The sequence below is a fragment of the Gouania willdenowi genome, chromosome 11 (genome assembly GCF_900634775.1).
Source record: "Gouania willdenowi chromosome 11, fGouWil2.1, whole genome shotgun sequence".
Classification (NCBI taxonomy): domain Eukaryota; kingdom Metazoa; phylum Chordata; class Actinopteri; order Blenniiformes; family Gobiesocidae; genus Gouania; species Gouania willdenowi.
Genome location: NC_041054.1, coordinates 26,018,234 through 26,027,463, shown reverse-complemented (window position 1 = coordinate 26,027,463; position 9,230 = coordinate 26,018,234). Strand labels below are relative to the sequence as shown.

Genomic DNA, 9,230 nt, shown 5'->3' with positions numbered 1-9,230 from the left:
AATGATTTTAACATAAAATCAAATAAAAGAGCAATCAATTATAAAAATCTGAAAAAAAATTAAAATCTCAAATCTAGAAACACCAAAACATAAAACCATTGGATGTGCTCTATTAAATATTAGATCACTGAGATCCAAATCTCTACTAGTAAATGACCTTATCTCAGAAAATAACTTTGATTTATTCTGTTTAACTGAAACATGGCTGTATCAAGATGAATATGTTAGTTTAAATGAAGCCACTCCTCCCAGTCATTTAAATACTCATATGCCACGAGACATAGGCCGTGGAGGTGGTGTAGCAGCTATTTATCATTCCTCTCTCCTAATCTATCCTAAACCAAAGGCCAGTTACACTTCCTTTGAAAGCCTGGTTCTAAATTTATCTCATACCGAATCAAAAACCTGCCAGCCAGTCTTATTTGCAATAATTTACCATCCTCCAGGCCCTTATTCTGAATTTCTATCAGAATTCACTGAGTTTATATCAAACTTAGTCCTCAGTTCTGATAAAATACTGATAGTAGGAGATTTTGACAAAGATAGTGATAGCCTGAGCTCAGCCTTTATGTCCCTCATAGACTCAGTTGGCTTTTTTCAAACTATTAATGAAGCTACTCATCGTTTAAATCATACTCTTGATCTTGTTCTAACATATGGCCTTGATATTAATGAACTAAAAGTCTACCCTGAAAATCCTCTGCTATCAGATCACTTTTAATATCTTTTAACATTATCATAGAGGATCTCGCACTGTGCAATAAAATAGTTACAAGTAGAAATCTATCCAATAGTGCTGTGGCTAAATTTAAAGAGGCCATTCCTGCTGCCTTAAACTCAGTGCACCATCCAATAAATAACTATGATATTAATTATAGCCCCTCTCAACTGGATCTGCTTGTCGATAGCTCTGCTAGTCTACTAAAATCCACCTTCGACTCAATTGCCCCATTGAGGGAAAAAATTATTAAACGTCAGAGGAAAGCTCCGTGGTTTAGCTCTGAAACTCGCACACTCAAACAAACAACCTGTAAATTAGAGAGAATGTGGCGCTCCAATAAAACAGAGGAGTCACGAATACTCTGGCAAGAAAGCCATAGTAAATACATGACAGCCTTACGACATACTCGATCTACATACTACTCCTCACTAATTGAAGAAAATAAAAATAATCCGAGGTACCTTTTCAGCACTGTCGCCAGGCTAACACAAAGTCAGAGCTCTATTGAGCCCATGATTCCTCTAGCCCTCAGCTGTGAGGACTTGATGACATTTTTTAACAATAAAATTCATAAGATTAGAGATAAAAATAGCCACTCCCTACCTTCACCTGGGCCTGCTGTACCATTAAATGTAAATAGGCCTAACCTAAACTGTTTCACACATATAGGATTTCAGGAACTTAACTCTATTATTTCATCCTCCAAACCACCGACCTGCCTTTCAGATCCAATCCCAACTAAGCTGTTTAAAGAAGTTGTTCCCCTGGTCTGCCCATCTTTGTTGGAGACAATAAATATATCCCTATCAGTAGGCTACGTGCCACAGTCCTTTAAAGTAGCTGTAATCAAACCCCTTCTCAAAAAACCTACTCTTGATTCCAGCACTTTAACAAACTACAGGCCTATATCTAATCTTCCTTTTATTTCAAAGATTCTTGAGAAAGTTGTGGCGACTCAGCTCTGTGACTTCCTTCAAAACAACAGCCTGTTCGAGGACTTCCAGTCAGGTTTTAGAGCTCAACACAGCACAGAGACTGCTTTAGTTAAAGTAACTAATGATCTACTCTGGGCTTCAGACGGACGCCTCTCAGTGCTGGTTTTATTAGATCTTAGTGCAGCTTTTGACACTATAGATCACTATATTCTACTAGAGAGATTAGAGGAATTACTTGGAATCACAGGGACTGCCCTAAACTGGTTTAAGTCCTACCTATCTGATAGGTACCAGTTTGTACATGTGAATAATAAGTCTTCTGTGTACACTAAAGTAAGCTACGGGGTTCCTCAGGGCTCTGTGCTAGGTCCAATCCTCTTCTGTATCTATATGATCCCCCTTGGTAATGTTATGAGAAAATACTCTGTTAACTTTCACTGCTATGCTGATGATACCCAACTGTATGTATCAAAGGTGAGACAAATCAGCTATCTAAACTTGAGGCCTGTCTAAAGGACATTAGGGCCTGGATGGACCAAAATTTTCTTTTTCTTAACCCAGACAAGACTGAGGTCATTGTACTGGGCCCACGACACCTTAGAGAAACCTATGCTAGCCTAACTGCCCTCGATGGCATTACTCTGGCACGAAGCACAACTGTTAGAAACCTTGGGGTTCTATTTGATCAGGATTTATCCTTCAACTCTCACATAAAACAAACTTCAAGAACTGCCTTCTTTCATCTCCGTAACATTGCTAAAATCAGATCTATCCTGTCTCAGAGCGACGCCGAAAAGCTAGTCCATGCTTTTGTTACCTCTAAACTGGATTATTGTAATTCTCTTTTAGCAGGCTGCCCAAGCAAGTCGCTTAAGACACTTCAGCTGGTTCAAAATGCTGCAGCATGTGTACTGACTAAAACTAGGAGAAGAGATCACATTACTCCTGTATTAGCCTCTCTGCATTGGCTTCCCATAAAATATAGAATAGAATTCAAGATTCTTCTTCTCACTTATAAAGCCCTAAATGGACAGGCACCAGTCTATCTCAAGGAGCTTGTAGTGCCATACAATACCCCCAGAACACTACGCTCTCAAAATGCTGGCCTCCTCGTTGTTCCATTTGTCTCTAAAAGTAGTATAGGAGGAAGAGCTTTCAGTTATCAGGCCCCACTTCTCTGGAACCATCTACCAACCACGGTTCGGGGGCAGACACCCTCTCTACCTTTAAGGTTAGGCTCAAAACATTCCTCTATGGTAAAGCTTTTAGTTAGGAACCAGCTCATAGTTAAGATGCAATAGGCATAGACTGCCGGGGGGGTCTGGCATGCTCGGTTGGAGAGAGGTTGGAGAGGGTGTTAAGAGAGAGGTCATTTAGGTTAGAGAGGGACCGGAGAGGGTCCCATTCCTCTCTCTAACACTCCCTCTATGTCTGCTTCTTCCCTTGTGTGTTTGCTCCTGTACTCCTTCTGGCTTTTGTCTTGCAGGTCCGTGGGATCCTCAGTGTGGAGTTACAGAGTCTCAACAACTCTGTCTCCACCCTTTCCTCTGCACATACCCAACACAGCACAACGTGGATGGCTGTTCATCATAGGAATGGGATCCACACAAGGTTCCTGCTGCTTAATAGAAGGTTTTCCTTGCTGCCATGATGAATTCATGTTGGGTGTGGGATACATATGTATGTGTATATACGTATACATACATACATACATACATACATACATACGTATCCATAAAATGAAGAGTCCGTCCTTAAGACTGCTCTACTGTAAAGTGTCTTGAGATACCATTGGTTATGATTTGGCGCTATACAAATAAAAGATTGATTGATTGATTGATTGATTGATTGATTGATTGACCGGGCGACCGTGGCTCAGGTGGTAGTGGGTCGTCTTCTGATCGAGAGGTTCGGGGTTTGATCCCAGTACCTGACTATGTGTCGAAGTGTCCTTGGGCAAGACACTGAACCCTAAGTTGCTCCCAGCGGTCGACTAGCGCCTTGCATGGCAGTCCTGTCCCATTGGTGTGTGAATGTGAGAGTGATTGGGTGAATGAGTTGATATGTAAAGCGCTTTGAGACTGCTTCAGTGTGGTGATAAGGCGCTATATAAATCAAGTCCATTTACCATTTACCATTGATTGAACATCAACAGGACTATAAGAGCCTTCATTGCAAACTCAATGAGGCTGTGGAAAACCACCCTTGAAGCCAATGGCAAGCCACTTGCACAAGTCTCCATCAAATGTGGCATATTCCAAGTAGACGCCCTGTCCCCACTGCTGTTCTGCATAGGTCTGAATCCCCTCAGCCAAATAATCAACAAGACTGGCTATGGATACCGACTCAGGAACGCGGCCACCATCAGCCACCTCCTCTACATGGATGACATCAAGCTGTACGCTAAGAATGAGCAAGACATCGACTCACTGATCCATACCACCCGGATATACAGTGCAGACATTGGGATGTCATTCGGACTAGAGAAATGTGGTCGGATGGTGACTAAGAGAGGGAAGGTAGTCCACACAGAAGGGGTCTCACTCCCAGAAGGAACAATAGCAGACATCGAGGACAGTACCTCGGAATCCCACAAGCAAATGGCAACCTCGAAGAGGTGACAAGGAAAGCGGCTACGGCCAAATACCTCCAACAAGTACGGCAGGTCCTAAGAAGCCAGCGCAATGGCAAGAACAAGTCCCGGGCAATAAACAGCTACGCCCTGCCAGTAATCAGATACCCTGCAGGAATAATAAGCTGGCCAAAGGATGAGATACAGACCACAGATGTTAAGACGCGAAAGCTCCTAACCATGCACGGAGGGTTCCACCCCAAATCCAGCACTCTGAGACTATACGCTAGCCGGAAGGAAGGAGGCCGAGGACTAGTGAGTGTGAGAGCCACTATCCAGGATGAAACATCCAAGATCCATAAGTACATCAAGGACAAGGCTCCAACAGATGACGTGCTCAGTGAATGTCTCAGACAATGGGGAACAGAAGATGAGGTGCTGGAGGTTCCGTCATGGGAGGACAAGCCCTTACACGGGATGTACCACCGAAACATAACTAAAGTGGCGGATATCAAGAAATCCTACCAATGGCTAGACAGAGCCAGACTAAAGGACAGCACAGAGGCACTCATCATGGCTGCACAGGAGCAGGCCTTGAGCACCAGAGCAATAGAGGCCCAGATCTATCACACCAGACAAGACCCCAGGTGTAGACTGTGCAAAGAGGCCAATGAGACAATCCAGCACATAACTGCAGGATGTAAGATGCTGGCAGGGAAAGCTTACATGGAGCACCATAACCAAGTGACTGGCATAGTGTACAGGAACATCTGTGCAGAGTATGGGCTGGAAACCCCAAGGTCAAAGTGGGAAACACCTCCAAAGGTGGTAGAGAATGACCAAGCCAAGATCCTGTGGGACTTCCAGATACAGACGGACAGAATGATAATGGCGAACCAACCAGACATTGTGGTGGTGGACAAAGAGCAGAGGAAAGCCGTTGTGGTCGACATAGCAATACCAAGCGACTTCAGCATCAGGAAAAAGGAACACGAGAAACTAGAGAAATACCAGGGGTTCAGAGAAAAATTGGATAAAACCTGGAGGGTGAAGGCATCAGTGGTGCCCGTGGTCATTGGGGCACTCGGGGCAGTGACCCCCAAACTGGAGGAGTGGCTCCAGCAAATCCCAGGAAATACATCAGACATCTCGGTCCAGAAAAGTGCAGTTCTAGGAACAGCAAAGATACTGCGCAGAACACTCAAGCTCCCAGGCTTCTGGTAGAGGACCCGAGCTTGGAGGAAAAAAGAGACCACCCGCGGAGGGTGAGGAAGAGTTTTTTTTTTTTTTGTTTTTTTTTATGTATTATATTATATTTATTGTATTTTAAACAAATATTTATAGTTTTCAAAGCCTTTTTGCTATTAGAGCCTTCCAAAATCTTCATATACTGTAAGAATGTGTCACTATTTTTTTTTAAAAAAGGAAAATTAAGTTTCTGTTTGGAGTATTTACATTTATGAAGATAAAATTTTGACCAAAAAAAATGAGTAAATTAAAAATAAAATAAATGTGTACATACCTTTGCCTTCTGAAGAAACAAAAAACATTTTCCCATTTTAAAATAAAGTCATTGTATAGATTTCCAATTACAAAGCTGCGGAAGTCCTTCCAGAAATGTTTTGAGCAAGAACATGTCCAAAAGAGGTGTTGTATTGTCTCTTGATGATCTCCACAAAAATAACAGTTCACATCAATATTCCTTTTGAATTTCGTCATAAAAAGAGTAACAGGATCATATTTATGGATGATTTTATACGAAACTTCTTTCACCTTGTTGATTGTCAGAAATTTGTTGGTGAGTTTCCAAACCTATAAAATATAATCAACAAAATGGGTCCAGTATGAAACAATATGAGGAATAGACACAAGCTCTTTCTGGAATAAAGCACGAATAATTTTATTACATTTTTTATAATGAGCAAAACATATTTTTCCTATTTCTGAATTAAGTACATTGGGTAGAGAAACAGATACTTGAAGGCAAATGCACACTTTTATACAGCGTGATAATTCCAACAGAGATTCCATCGAAAAGTATAGCAAGGGCTGCTCTGTTTTGCATCACTTCCTCTTCCTGCCTGAAGAGATGGTGTTGTGTACTCAAGACTCAAGCGGCAATTGTCCTCTGTGAATGGTATGTGTATATAATGCCTTCCTTCATTAGCTTTCAGGACACCGCCTACATTGGGTTTTCTGTTTACTCTGACAGTGTGGTGTGACCAGGCTCTAAGCTGCATCGCCAGTTTGTGATCAGGATCTGGGCTGCATTGCCGAGCCTGTGTGTGTTCGGAACCTCCGTTGGTAAGTTGCCTCGACGCCTGCCTCTGTCGGCTGCATAGCTTGGTGAGTTAATTAATTACGTCTCTCCCAGCCAGCGCTGGTGGAATCTGGGCTGTGTGGTTTCCCCCCTACCACTGCTGTGTGACGGTCAATCCAGCGTTCCGATAGGGACACTTAATATAACTTACTTATTTTAGGTATACTCCTAAATAGTAATTATTAACATTGGTTATTTTTACAGTGCACGGCTGCGACCCTGCTGTCTTGGCTTATGATAAGTGCTGCTAGCGGTGGTTTGACTGAAATCTTTGTGCTGGACCCTTTTGCCATCCTGGTTGCTCTGAGCCAACTTTTGGGGGCGTTTGACTGCGGTCAAGCCAGCCTCCACTCGGAAATCCTCGGTCATTCTAGCCGCCAGTCAATTTGCGGTGCCAGTTTATTGAGGACAGTACGGCAATGCAGCCTGAGGATGGACTTCAAAATAAAATTTGGAATCAAATTTAAAGTTAAGCCCAGTATGAGTTTAATCCCACATCCCAAGGCATGCCAGTGCATTGTAAACCAATGTATGTGCAAAAACCGCAACTGTAAACCCAGGCGCCGCCCCGGGTCCGAAGATGCAGCCAGGCCAGCAGAAAGAGCGAGGGCCAAGGAGCCCCAGGCCACCTTCCCACGGCCAAGCAGCCCCCCAGATGCCCCCGAGATCCCCAGCCAAGAGGCAGCCGCCGCCCCCACATACACATCAGAGAAAGCCCCAAGGACCCACCGGTGGGCCCAGAGCCAGCAGACATCGGACCCCAGGTCAGAAGGACCAGGAATAGAAGCAACACTGAGAGCAGCCCAGGGACGACGACCACATCTCCAGCTGCCTAGGGCACCAAGGGTACGCTGCAAGTCGCACCGCGATTTCATTGATCTGTATTCAGAACATCCCTTATTGTTACATAATGATCATGTAATAATATTACTGAACTATGTGGTAACAAAGTTTCTGCTCATTTCAGAGTTAGATTTAAAGGTTCATCTGTAGCTCAGCTCGTCTTCATCTCAGAACAAATCCAGTTAGATTCATTCATTTTTTGCAAACATGTACAATATTATCTGTTGGTCCATCCTAAAATATCATTTGTTTATGAACAAATAAAACTATTATTAAGAACTAATATTGTTTTCTATTCCTGGACAAAACCAGGCACATTCTTATTCAAAAAGCATTGCACACTCTTTATTGTACAATTGTTTTACTATATATGAGTTACTGTCTTGAAGTTCGGGGAAATACATACATGACGAACATCCAAAACGTTATTTATAATGTAAAAAAGATCCATCAGACTCAGACATAACGCAGGATACAGAGAACACACACATGGATTATTGTTAAAAACACCAGATTTAAAACTCCAGAGCTCATCAAACTCAAAACTGTCCAAATGATTTATAAAACAAGTAAAGGTTCACTTACAAAAACGTTGCAGAAAAGATTTTTAGAGAGAGAAGGGGAAAATAATTTGTGTACAACAATATCAGGGGTTAAATTATGGAACTGCACTATCCCTATCTCTCGGGGGGGGGGGGGGGGGGGACTAAGGGGAGATATACGTGGTTTTAGTATTGTGTCACTCACTCTGCCTTTGGACGTCCGCCGGGACGGACACTAATTTTTGTTCCATCTTTGCCTTTTTTTTTACTTAGCTTATAATAAATCTTTTTTATAAAACCATCAATGCTCCGACTGGACTCCATCATTCAACCAGAGCAATAAATCATGTCTCCAAATGAGGTCAACCGCAAATTCAGCCGTAACAAAACAAAACAACATAAACCAGTTTAAAAAGTTTTTTAAATCATATATTGTTTGTAAGTATAAGAAAGAAGAGTAACAATTTTACCAAGTACATGACATATATACATTCATGTGTATGTACATATGTATATATGTTTGATGTGAATGTATACACTGTATATATAAAACTTGTGTAGAATATATAGTTAAAATAGTAATATAAGCTAAATATTTTTTGTGTGATTATCTAGAGAACCTTGTTTAGTTTTATTGTGATAAGGTAGGTTTGTATAAGCTTTGCTTCAAACTACACACTTTTGGCTTAAGGATTACACAGTTGAGTGTTTGTTTTTGTATTTTCTTATTGTGGAGACTGCTGAAATAAATAATAAATTCAAATATTATTTTTAATGCTTCTATGCAGGAAAAAAAGGAGGAAGATGTTAATGCAGATGTTCTTCCATGGAGCAGTCAGCGACTCGGTTCATGGACCAGAACCAGGGCCAGGACTACGTCCATGGTCCATAACCTCCAGCTCATGATGAACTCCACAGCACTGGTGTTGATTCTGGAGTAGATAGAATCAGGCTTTGGCCCTTTCTAATAGAAAACCCACAATCATTTAAGTAAATGTTAATATATATTGAGTTGATTTGTAAATCTATTTTTACTTTGTGTAAATAAAGTTACTTATTTTGTATTCTACAAGGACTTTGTTCATTGTTTGTTGCCTACTTGTAAGCACACATTTTATTTCTATTCAGTTAATTTAAGTACTCTTTACATCCACTTTTTTGCCCTAAGATAGAAACATAACCTGCTGTAGCACACACTATTAGGTTTGTATTTTTTTATTTTGATACATTTATTGAATTGAAAAGTTAATACAATACTCACCTATTAAGTAGGACAATTAAATAGAATGCAATTAAG

General features: G+C 41.4%; 1 long non-coding RNA gene across 1 annotated transcript; it reads left to right on the top strand.

Annotated features, from left to right (window-relative positions):
• Nucleotides 1-7,521: 7,521 nt before the first annotated feature.
• LOC114472696 (uncharacterized) lies at nt 7,522-8,999 on the top strand. Its single transcript, XR_003675175.1, has 2 exons — nt 7,522-7,572; nt 8,722-8,999. It is a non-coding gene; the product is annotated as an uncharacterized LOC114472696 (long non-coding RNA).
• The last annotated feature ends 231 nt before the right edge of the window (nt 9,000-9,230 follow it).